The sequence below is a fragment of the Danio rerio genome, chromosome 1 (genome assembly GCF_049306965.1).
Source record: "Danio rerio strain Tuebingen ecotype United States chromosome 1, GRCz12tu, whole genome shotgun sequence".
Classification (NCBI taxonomy): Eukaryota; Metazoa; Chordata; class Actinopteri; order Cypriniformes; family Danionidae; genus Danio; species Danio rerio.
The window spans coordinates 33,025,270-33,038,135 of record NC_133176.1 but is presented as its reverse complement, the minus strand read 5'-3'; positions in this window follow the sequence as shown (position 1 = coordinate 33,038,135).

Here is a 12,866-nt window from a genome sequence, read left to right as displayed (position 1 = left end):
TCCATATAGCTCACGCAAAATGGAATAAATTTTTTCTGGATCCCCCCGCTCTGAAACAGAGCGAAGGCGGATCTCCTCACGCGCCTCCCCAGCCAAGTGATCGAATAAGAAAAATGCCTGATCAGCAACAGACAAATGCCGAATTCGAATGCAAGCTTTTGCTTCATCGATCCACTCGTTTATGTTAACACCTGGCCTACCATCGAAAATTGGGCACTTTCTATCCCTAGGAATAAACACAAATCGCTCTGTTACCGGAGCATTTGCAGACTGATCACTTAACTGTGCCACATTTTCTCTGGAAGAACCAGCAGTTGGATTCGGTGGAACAACACTACCTTGCTCTTGGCGCAACTGCTCATTTTCTGACTGCAGTTGTGAAACGAGGTCACGCAACTGGCGCAATTCCTCCTCCATTTTGTTTAGCTATTTATATAAAAAAACTCAGTGTTGGAATGCTCAAGTGATACTGCTGCTTTGTCACCTGCACTAAAACACAAACAAATACAAAAACCACTACTAATCCACAAATACGATAATTACACTGGAAAACACACAATGTATCTAAAATGGATCCACGTCTCAGACCAATTATCATACACACACATACCCTGCCGACTACGCCAGAATGTAGCGGAGCGGTAAGTTGGGAGAAAAATACTAAATTAAAGCTGACTACGCCACCCTGATCACAGGGAAATTAACACAGGTTCTTTGTGTGAAGAAAAGGCATGAGACGTGAATACCAAAAATACAAAAATACTTTATTTTCCTTAATTATCCAATATAAATCACTTTTAAAAAGCTTGATAGCTGATAGTAGCCGCACAATCACATAAATAACACACAATAACAACAACAGGAGGAGTAGAGGCTTACCAGTGGTAGGTAAGCTAGTTACGTAGCAACAAACTCTACAAAATTACAAATGGTCTTACCGCAAGTGCATCACACACACACGCACACAGGCATACGTGAGCACACAACACACACACACTGCACTCAGTGTCGTATCCCACCACCGCAGGATGGACAACTAACGGCCTGCCTGGAAGCCTCAGCTCCTACAAAACAAAAATGACAATTAACAATTGTAAAGTCACAATCTCACACAAAAGAAAACAGAAATTCCCCAAGTGAGATTCATAAAAATCTCCTTGCAATAGAAACTCAAAAAAACAGTAATATTAATAATTATAAATCAATTAACTCAAAAAGAATAAACTTCCCACAGGAAGCACAAATCAAACAATGAATTAGGTACAAAAAGAAAAATAATGAAACCCAGAAAGCACAAAATGAATCCACGCACTAAAAATGTATCGGCTACTACTCGTGTGCAAGTACTCCATGTGAAGGCAATTTGAGTTTGTTATTCACAGCACTATAGTAAGCATCTTTACGTTGAGGCTCGCACATTAATCCGGCATCAGAAAATGAGAAGCACACAACAAACGGACTAAGCAGCAATATGCAGCCGTATCAAATCAGCGATCAATAGTGGTTTAAAAAGAAAGCAGTGGTCTGTAAAGCAGCAGTATGAAGCAGCAGTTTATAAAGCAGCAATATAAAGCAGCAGTCTAGAAAGCAGTGGTCTGTAAAGCAGCGGTCTGTAAAAAGCAGCAATATCACTAATGTTGCTCCCTCGGCGGGCCCACACGCAGTTATTCTTCCTAAAAAGGACAAGACATTAAATCGCTGGAAAGATCGGCGCATAATTATTAAAAGCGTAACGTACATACCTCTAGTTTGCAAGCCACTTAGCAACCCGCACTCACGGACGCAGTTGTAGATTAAAACACAGCCCAGGAATTTTAAAAAAAGCAATCCAGCTGGGGTGACAGCAACACAGGCTACAGCCAATCTTATCCGCAGATGCTAAGAAATTAAATACAGCCAGTTAAAAACCACTACGCAACCCGACGCTAAAGGGAAAGCAAAACAATGTCTACCTGCAGGAACGGAAGGGGCAGAGGCGGGACCAGCGGGACTCCGGTAGTGACACACAAGCGGTGCTTCAGTACACAACACACACCCAAATCCTCCCTTACATACACACCCAAGAGTTATACGATTGGCTAATAGAAAATCACTCGTGATGACACCAGGTGATCCCACTACACTGTAAAAGAACTTATGACTGTTTTTAACTCTTTTGATCTGACTCAGCTTGTTCAAGGACCCACACACAATCGTGGACACACTCTTGATCTACTTATAACTAAGGATTTACACATTTTATCAACTGTTGTTAAAGATGTCTATCTGATCATTTCTGTATTTTCTTTGATATATTGATCGCTCCAGCCATTGAAGAGAGGTCTGTCTCTGTCAGAAAGAGATGCATAAATGTGAACACTAGTGAGCAGTTTATTAAGGCCATATCGCTAGCACCAAGCATATCTGCAGACTCTGTTGATTCTCTACTTGATTTGTTTAACTCTAAAGTTAAGAATGTCATAGATGACATTGCTCCTATTAAAGTCAGGAATATGACTGGCAGAAAACACCTTGGAGAAAATTAACAGCAGTTCAAAGGATGAAAAGACTGAAGCTGAGCGTATGTGGAGGAAGAGGAAACTAGTAGTCCATTATAATATCTATAAAGACAGTCTTCATGCTTTTAATATGGAACTAAACACTGCAAGGCAGACTATATTTCAACCCTTAATAACAGCGACATAAATAATGCTCATACTCTCTTTGCAACAATAGAGAGACTAACAACCCAAAGGACTTCAAGTGAGCTACTCAAGGATTCCCAGTGAGCTAATCTCTGAAAGCAAATGTAATGAGTTTGCTAATTTCTTTACTGATAAGATCACTAATATCAGAAAGACAATCAGCTCATCCAATCACTAAAGTTGTGTCGACATCAGACAAGCTCAACCTCAACTTAGGAAATCAGATGTTATATCTGATTTCATGAATTTTTTGGAAAAAATCAACCTGCAGTCTTGACACACTCCCCACAATATTCTTCAAAACGGTGTTTGACTGTTTAGAAATGGATCTCCTAAAAAGTAGTAAATGCTTCACTTCTCTCAGGGATTTTTCCAGACTCACTCAAAACTGCAGTTGTTAAACCCCTCTTAAAAAAAACAAAAAACACCCTATTGAGCAACTACAGGCCAATCTCAAATATCCCTTTCATTGGCAAAATCAATGAAAAGTTGTTTTAACCAGGTTAACAAGTTCTTAAACTTCAAAGGGTGTTTAGACAAATTTCAATCTGGTTTCAGAGCACATCACAGTACAGAGAGCGCTTTTATCAAGATCATCAATGATATCTGCCTAAATACAGATTCAGGCAAACTAACAAAGCTGGTATTGCTAGATTTTAGTGCTGCATTTGACACTGTCGATCAAACATTCTGGATAGGCTGCAAAACTGGGTTGGGCTGTCTGGGATGGCCCACAAATGGTTCAGATCTTAACTTGAAAGGAGAGGTTATTATGTCAGTATAGGTGACCATAGATCATGGTGGACACCCATAACATGTGGAGCCCCACAAGGCTTGATTCTGGCACCTCTGCTGTTTAACCTTTATATGCTCCCTCTGAGACAAATAATGAGAAAGTGTCAGCAACCGCTGTCTCTCTGGCTGATGGTAATTTGGGAAGAGGGAAAAAATAACAGCCTTCGAGAACCTATCCATCACGGTAACAAAATCTAGCAGTGTGTGACCAGGGTCTCGAAGGCACTGACAGCGGTTGAAGGAGTCCAGCAGGTGGGCGATTGGAAGACTTGGAAGCGGCACAGACAGAGCAAGCCAAAACAAAATCGCGCACATCACGAGCCATTACTGGCCACCAGAATCTTTGTTTAATAACAAATAATGTGCGACTAACCCCCGGATGACAGGCTACTTTGGAGGAATGACCCCACCGGATAACGTCAGACCGTAGATCCTCTGGCACAAATAACCGACTTGGCGGGCATCCGATCGGGGGCGTTACCCCATCCAGGGCTGTGCGGACCCGTGACTCGATCTCCCAAGAAATATTCGCCACAAAAACCCTCTGCGGAAGCACCGGATCTGGTGATGACGTACGATCCGAGAGATCAAAAAGACGGGATAACGCATCAGGCTTGATGTTCTTAGAACCTGGTCTGTACGAGATTGTGAAATTAAATCGTCCGAAAAATAATGCCCACCGAGCCTGCCTAGAGTTTAGTCTTTTGGCGGATTTGATGTACTCAAGATTTTTATGATCGGTCAAAACAATAAAAGGCACCCCAGAACCTTCTAACCAATGTCGCCACTCCTCCAATGCAAGCTTGACGGCCAGCAACTCTCGATTACCAATGTCGTAATTTCTTTCGGCAGCAGATAAACGATGAGAAAAATACGCGCAGGGATGGATCTTGTCGTCCAAGACAGAGCGCTGGGACAGGATGGCTCCTACACCGACCTCGGACGCATCGACCTCCACCACAAACTGACGAGGAGGATCAGGGGCTATAAGAATCGGGGCTGAAACAAAGCAGCCCTTTAGTTTGGAAAATGCAGCTTTGGCTGCGTTAGACCACCTGAACGGTGTTTTGGAGAAGGTCAAGTTAGTCAGAGGTGCGGCGAGCTGGCTGAAATTGCGAATAAAACGCCGGTAAAAGTTGGCAAAGCCCAGAAACCTCTGCAGGGCCTTACGGGAATCTGGGGTTGGCCAATTTACCACAGCCTGAATTTTCTCTGGATCCATGCACATATCCTTGACCGACACGATATGCCCCAAAAACTGAACCGACTGTGAATGAAAAACGCATTTCTCCGCCTTGACAGCCTCTGCAGCACTCGCCTGACGTGCTGGATGTGTTCCTGGAGAGAGCAAGAAAAACTGATCAATCATATCTCTCAACACGTCATTGACGAGTGCCTGGAAAACAGCTGGAGCGTTAGAAAGGCCGAAGGGCAGAACGCAGTACTCAAAATGCCCTCTAGGGATGTTAAAAGCTGTTTTCCACTCATAGCCGGGTCTTATGCGAACCAATTGATAAGCATTGTGAAGATCTAGTTTTGTGAAAAAGTTCACCTCCTGCAGACGTTCAAAGGCTGAAGACATCAACGGCAAAGGATAAGTATTCTTAACCGTGATGCTGTTCAGCCCTCGATAGTCAATGCACAAACGAAGGGAACCATCCTTCTTTTTCACAAAAAAAAAATCCTGCCCCCGCCGGTGAAGAAGACGGCCGGATGATCTTGGCTGCTAGAGAATCAGAAATATATTTCTCCATAGCCTCCCTCTCTGGAACAGACAGCGAATATAACTTGCCCTTAGGCGGAGACATACCTGGCAATAAGACTATAGCACAGTCATAGGGACGATGAGGAGGTAGAGAAGCAGCCTGGGACTTACTGAACACTCTCTTCAGTTCATGGTACTCACAGGGCACGTTTGATAGATGTGCTCCTCCTGAAACATAGAACAAGGGACATTAGAACAAGCAGACAATAAACAAGATTCATGACAGCTCTCACTCCAGGAAAAAACTGCATTATGACCCCAATTAATGTGAGGTTTATGTAAGACTAACCACGGATGTCCCAAAATGACAGAAGTATCAATGGTGTCAGTGAGAAAAAATGTAATGAGTTCTGTGTGATTTCCAGAAGTAATGAGTATTATAGGAGCAGTAATGTGTGTGATGGTCGGAAGGGACAATCCACTAAGAGCGTGCACGGCTATGGGTTAGAAAAGAGGAGAAACAGGGATCTTCAGACTGTTCGCTAATTTAGAATCAATACAATTCCCCTCGGCTCCGAAATCGATGAGGGCATGGCATGTGTGAGAAATGGAATTAAAACACAGTTTGATAGGTAAGAAAGTCATATTAGGAGAGTTCTTTTTAGGCGTAATTTCACCCACCAATAAACTCTTACCCATAGATGGCTTATTATTTTTGGCCGGACAAAAAGCCACAAAATGACCCCCAACTCCACAGTACATACACAACCCCCCAGAATGGCGATGACGTCTCATCTGCATGGGTTCGGGCTCCGATTCAGGGGGCGTTGCCTCTTGAAAACAGGTCTGCGAAGCCAGGCGATGAAGACGGGGCTCCTTGTGGAAACTACTGCGTTGTAGACGATTGTCAACTCTAACAGCCAGATTGATGAGACCTTCGAGCGTTTTCGGCAACTCCAGCGCATAGATCTCGTCTTTGATGTGCTCCACTAATCCATGAAAAAACATGTCCCACTGCGCCTCGCTGTTCCAGCCACACTTCGCTGCCAGCGTACGAAACTCAATAGAATAGTCCACAACGCTCTGATCTCCCTGACGGAGCTCTGCCAGCTTTCTGGATGCCTCTCTGCCTGAAGCCGCTTGATCAAACACCACTTAAGTTCTTCCGAAAAGGCTTTGAAGGTGTTACAACAGGGATTTTTGTTCTCCCAAACCGTAATTCCCCATAATGCCGCCTTACCTGTTAGCAGATTGATCAAAAGTGCTACCTTGCTCTGCTCGCTGGGAAAAGACGAGGGCTGGAGAGCGATGTATAGCGAACACTTTGCCAGGAAGGCTCGACATAAATGGGGTTCGCCCGCGTAACTCTGTGGCGGAGGTAGTCGTGGTTCGGTGAAACGGTTTTCGATGACAACTGGGCTGGCTGGTGGATCAACGGGAGGAGGTGGCAGAGCGGATCCGGCGGCGAGACCCGTGCTGAGACGCTGGACTTGGGTGGTGAGTTCGGAGACCTGGTTTACAAGCGCCTGAATGGCCTGACTGGTTACCTTCATCTGTTGGTCTTGATGGTCTAAGCGAGCGGTGCTGCGGGACAGGATCTCCTGAATTTCCGACGTGCTTGCTGGGTCCATATTGGTCAGTTCGTTCTGTCACAATTCAATGAAGACGAGGGAACCCAAGTGCAAGTGACAGTTTATTAACACAGAAAAGTTTCACAAAGAGAGACTAGGTGGCTGTAAGTCCGAAGGAACCAAGATGAGGAAACGGTAAGGAGCAATAATCTCCGTCAACAGAGCGAATCAAATGTTCATCAGGAAGAACTTCAATCTCCGTCAACAGAGCGAATCAGATGTTCGTAGGGAATAACTTCAAACTCCGTCAACAGAGCGAATCAAAAGTTCATCGGGGAGAAACTTCAACCAGCACACAAACCAGCAAACTCAACGGGGAGAGCCTGACAAAGACACAGAGACAAGTGAGGACAACGAACTGACAAGGTGAGACAGGAACGCTGAACATTTATAGAAACAGTAATGCGCTTCACCTGGAGCGCTGATTATCAGCTGAGCGGTGCTAGGCGACCGGTGACCATGATCATGTGACCGCCCAGCTGATGACATGAAAACAACAACAACACTGACAGCCACGCGACTCTTACACAAACACAGAAACAAGCACACACACACACACCACGAACACAGATAAACAATCACACCACGCAGACACATCATAGAAGAGCAGATTGATCCACAACCGTGACAGAAAGAACCAAATCTACTTCCATAGCTATGCTGATGACACACAGATCTACCTACAACAAATAATAAGGTCAAGAATCTTGGTGTGACTCTGGAGTCAGATCTGAGCTTCAAAAGTCGGGTCAAAGCAGTTAGTAAATCGGCATACTATCATCTCAACAACATTGCAGAATCAGATGTTTTGTTTCCAGTGAAGACTTGTTCATGCTTTTTATCAGCAGCATGGTAGATTATTGTAACGGCCTTCTCACGGGCCATCCCAAAAAGACAGTCAGACAGTCGCAGCTCATCCATAACACTGCGGCAAGGATTCTGACCAGAATCAGAAAATCAGAGCACATCATGCCTATCCACAGGTTTTTACACTGGCCCCCAGTTACACTCAGAATAGACTTTAAAGTATTATTACTTGTCAATAAATCTCTAAATGGCCTAGAACCTCAATACATTACAGATATGCTAACTGAACACCAACCCAACATATCACTCAGATCTTTAGGATCATATAAACTAGAAGCTCCAAGAGTTCAGTCAAAGCAGGTTAAATCAGCTTTCATTTACTATGCCCCTCGCGGCCGGAATCTTCTTCCAGGAACGATCAGATGTGCTTCAACATTAAGCACATTCAAATCAAGACTGGAAACATGTCTATTTAGCTGTGCCTTTACTGAATGAGCACTGTGCTGAGTCCGACAGATTGCACTATTATGTATTTCTTTTCTTTTTCCTTATTTTTAATCTGTTTATCTGTTTTTTAATGATATTTATTATTGTTTTTATATTCTTATACTTGTCTCTTTTGTTCCTGTTTATGTAAAGCACTTTGAATTGCCACTGTATATGAAATGTGCTATATAAATAAACTTGCCTTGCCTAAGTTGGCAGTTCATTCCACTGTTGTGAGCCCTGATTAATAAAGGGACTTATCCGGAAAAAAAAAAAAATTAAATTAAAAAATTAATTAATTACTGGAACTGCTTTCCCTTTGTTCAGGTCTTATCTGTCTGAATGTTATCAATATGTGTCAGTTAAAGTTAAAGAGGCATCAATCAAAAGTACACTGTGGGGTACCACAAGGCTCAGTTCTTGGTCTCCTATATTTTACATTATGTACAATATGCTGCCAATAGGAGATATCATTAAAATACATGAAATTACTTTCCACTGTTATCCTGAAGATACACAGCTCTTTATCGCCTTTCAACCTGATAGATTGTACGAATTCACAAAATTAACAGATTGTATAGCTTAAAAATTGGATTACTAAAAACTCAAATACATCACATACAAAAACCTAAAATACTATCTAACCCTTGATGGATTTTCAGTTCAGTTCTTGTATTCAGTCAAACATTTGAGGGTGATTTTTGATTGCAAACTTTTGCTTGAAAGCCACATTTCAAGCATCTGAAAACTTGTATTTTTTACTTCTAAAATATTGCCAAACTTTGATATATGCTATCAATGTCTAATGCGGAAAAGTTTATTCATGTTTTTATGCTCTCTATGTCTGACAAATAATGAGTTACTAGGTGGTTTTCTTGTACACCTAATTAACAAAATTGTTAATTAACAAACTTGCCTAATTAAAAAATAGTTGATTCTAAATGTAGCTACTAGAGTGTTTTCTAGAACTAAGAAATATAATCATATTACTTTGGTTCTTGGATCATTACATTGGCTTCCTATTAAACATCGTATACATTTTTAAATCTAAAATTAAAAATTGAGAGAGCTTATTTAAGGGCTATATTCAATTAATTCTGGAAAATGTTTTATTCTTAGATTATCAAAATCAACTGCAGGCGGTAGATCCTTCTTAAATTTGGTACCAAAACAGCCTTCCCAGCACAGTTGGAGAGGCAGACACTCTCTCAGTTTAAAAAATTGGTTAAAGACATTTTTTTTGCATTAGCATGCATACAAAACACAAATGCATCTCTTTTGAAATCCAAATCCCCTAAAGAATTATTATGCTGCATTAACCCCCTGGGGTCGAAGACCGCGTATTCGCGTTCTGACAAGTTTTTACCTCACTGAGCTGAAATGAACTTAAATTACACTTTCAGTTTTGATCGTACAGATAAGATCAATACATCAATCGAATCTGTTAGGTGTCTAATTTTAAATGTGTACACTCACAACAAAAACAAATGTGTGAGCTTTTGCAAAACACGGATAATAAACAGTGTAGGCAATCTGTCTTTTCTCTCTCCGTGAACTGTTTTTAGAAACGCATCAGTAAAATGCGCTGAAACTCAGCAAAAATAAAACACCTATGTTGATGAGACACATATCTTTATACAGCTTGAAGTGTCTACTTTTAAATGCAGCTATGCATGTTGAAAACAAATATTGTTTGATAAAGTAATTAGTATGAAACCAACGCTATGTCTAGTTTCTCAGTCTGAGCTCATTAGAGTTAATGCGACCACGCCCACAAGGCTTTTTATTACAAATAGATATTACAAATAGCCTGCATGAAAAGCGTGCAACTGTAGACTGTGTCAGGAAAAACACGTCATTAAAATAAACTGAAACTCAGCAAATACTCGACAAAAAAACATGTGAGATTTTTCTAAAGAAAGCTTAATGTCAACTTTTGCAATAACCAATTCAAGTGGAAAACAAATAATCTCTTTTCATGTAATCCGTATGAAAGTAAGGACTGGTACGGATTCTTCTGTCGCCTCATTACAGCGAACGTGATTCCACCCACAGTGAAGGCGCAGTTCATATGGAAATGAACTGAAGGGAGCCAGCCAGGTGATAATATACACGGTCCTCGAGACATGGCATCAAACGACAAGCTTTATTATAGTTACTTATTTTTGTTTACATGATGGCATGCTACACGGGTGAAGAAGCACAGTACTAAACAGCGACAAAAAATTAACTTCTCCCTAGAGGAAGAGCGCGACTCTTATGACGAGCGCATGCATTTTAAGGAATGTCTAGACCCAGCAACGGACAGAATACCTGTCGATAAGTCTTTTATTCTTTTTTTTTGTCATGGAATTTTTATTCTTGCAAATAGCATTTTACATTTTATAACAATCCACAAAACAAAACAATCCCCAATTAAAACAATCAACATTTACAAATGAATAAATAAATAAAATAAACAAAATAATAATAAATAAAATAAAATACAAATACAGAAAAAAAATTATATTAAAAAAATTACAATTACAAACCATATACATACATACACATGTACCTTCACTCAATCCACATCTAAGGTTTTTAAGTGATTAAAGAATGCAATAAATTGTTGCCATTTTTCAAAAAAATGCTCTCCCCTACCTCTGATATTGTATTTAATTTTCTTAAGTTTTAAAAAGAAGACCAAATCTTTGAGCCATAATGAAATAGAGGGGGGTTGTGGGGAGGTCCAAGACAAAAGTATTCTGCGCCTAGCGAGAAGAGAGGCAAAAGCCACAATGTCAGCGTGTCTCCGGTTTAAAAGTTGACACTGAGAGGGAACACCAAAGATCGCGATTAAAGGGCAAACAGCTAACTTGACCCCCAGGATATCTGAAACAATTTTGAAGAAAGTAATCCAGTAATTTTGCAACTTGGGACAAAATACAAACATTTGACTAAGGTTACAAGGTGATAGTTTACACTTATCGCACATATCAGAAACATTGGGATACATTTTAGAAAGTTTGGCCTTTGAGAGATGAGCTCTGTGTATCGTTTTAAATTGTATAAAACTAAGTCTAGCGCATGAAGTGGAGGTGCGCACATTGTCCAATACTGCACTCCAGTAGTCAACTTCAAACTCTAAGTCAAGTTCCTCTTCCCAGGCCCTGATAGCTTTAATATTATGAGAATTGTCCTTTGACAAAATAATTGCATATATTTTAGAAATAATCCCACTGGTATGAACATTCAGTTTAAATACCTCTTCCCATGGAGACTTCGTAGGCAGGGAGGGAAACTCAGAGAACAAAGAGGAAGCACAATGTCTAATCTGAAAATAACGAAATAAGTGGGAGGGGAGCAGGTTAAATATTGATGATAATTCCGAAAAATTTACAAACACATTGTTAATATAGAGATCTTCAAAGCATTTCAGACCTTTCTTTTCCCAGAAAGAAAATACAGAATCTGAGAAAGGAGGAAGAAAAAGATGATTATTATGTATAGGGGCCATAGTCGATGCAGAGGTAAATTTAAAGTGACGCCTAAATTGAAAGAATATTTTAAGAGAAGCACACACTATTAGATTATCTGTATAATGCGAAGGGGACACTGGTAGAGAAGAGAATACCATAGCAGGGAGAGATGTTGAAGAACAGGACTTTGCTTCTAAGTAGCACCATGATAAAGAAGAGGCCTGTACCCAAAACACCAGTTTCTGAATATTTGCCGCCCAATAATAATACATAAAGTTAGGCAAGGAGAGCCCTCCACTTATTCGACTTTTTTGTAGAGAACTTTTGGAAACTCTAGGAGATTTACCTGCCCATATAAAAGAAGAAATTAACTGATCTATATTCTTAAAGAAAGATTTTGGGAGAAACAAAGGAATAGCTTGAAAGAGGTAAAGAAACTTTGGAAGAATATTCATTTTTACAGCATTTATCCTGCCTAGTGGTGATAATGGGAGTGATGCCCATCTTGAAAAAGCTGATTTCATGTATGAAATTAAAGGTGTAAAATTTGCTGACTTTAAGGCAGAATAAGAAAGAGTAACATTAACACCAAGATACTTGAATTTAGTTCTCTCCAAATGGAAAGGGATGTCATTCTGTTTTAATTTTTGGCCAGATTGGTTTATAGGTAGACATTCACTCTTCTGTAAGTTCAATTTATACCCAGAAAACTTACCGAAATTATTTAATAAACAAATTATTTGGGGAATAGATGCAATTGGATCAGTGATATAGAGTAATAAGTCATCAGCATATAAGGCTAACTTATGTTCCATTCCTTTACGGATTATACCTTGAAATACAGGAAGTGTTCTAAGCATTATTGAGAGGGGTTCAATAGCTATTGCAAAAAGTAATGGAGATAGAGGGCACCCTTGACGTGTGCCCCGAAATAAGTTGAAATACTCAGAGTTAACATTGTTTGTATAAATTGAAGCTTGCGGGTCAGCATATAGTAAGCGAATCCATGATATTAATCCATTCCCAAAACCAAACTTTTCCAGTACTCTGAAAAGGTAAACCCACTCTATCCTATCAAATGCTTTTTCGGCATCTAATGAAATAATTACCTCTGAGGAGTCGCTGCTTTGTCTTGAGTATATAATATTAAACAGAGTGCGAATATTAGAAAATGAATATCGTCCTTTAATGAATCCAGTTTGTTCCTCTGAGATAATACTAGGAACTATTGGTTCTAATCGAGAGGCCAGAATTTTGGCTAAGATCTTAACATCAACATTGAGTAGGCTAATGGATCTGT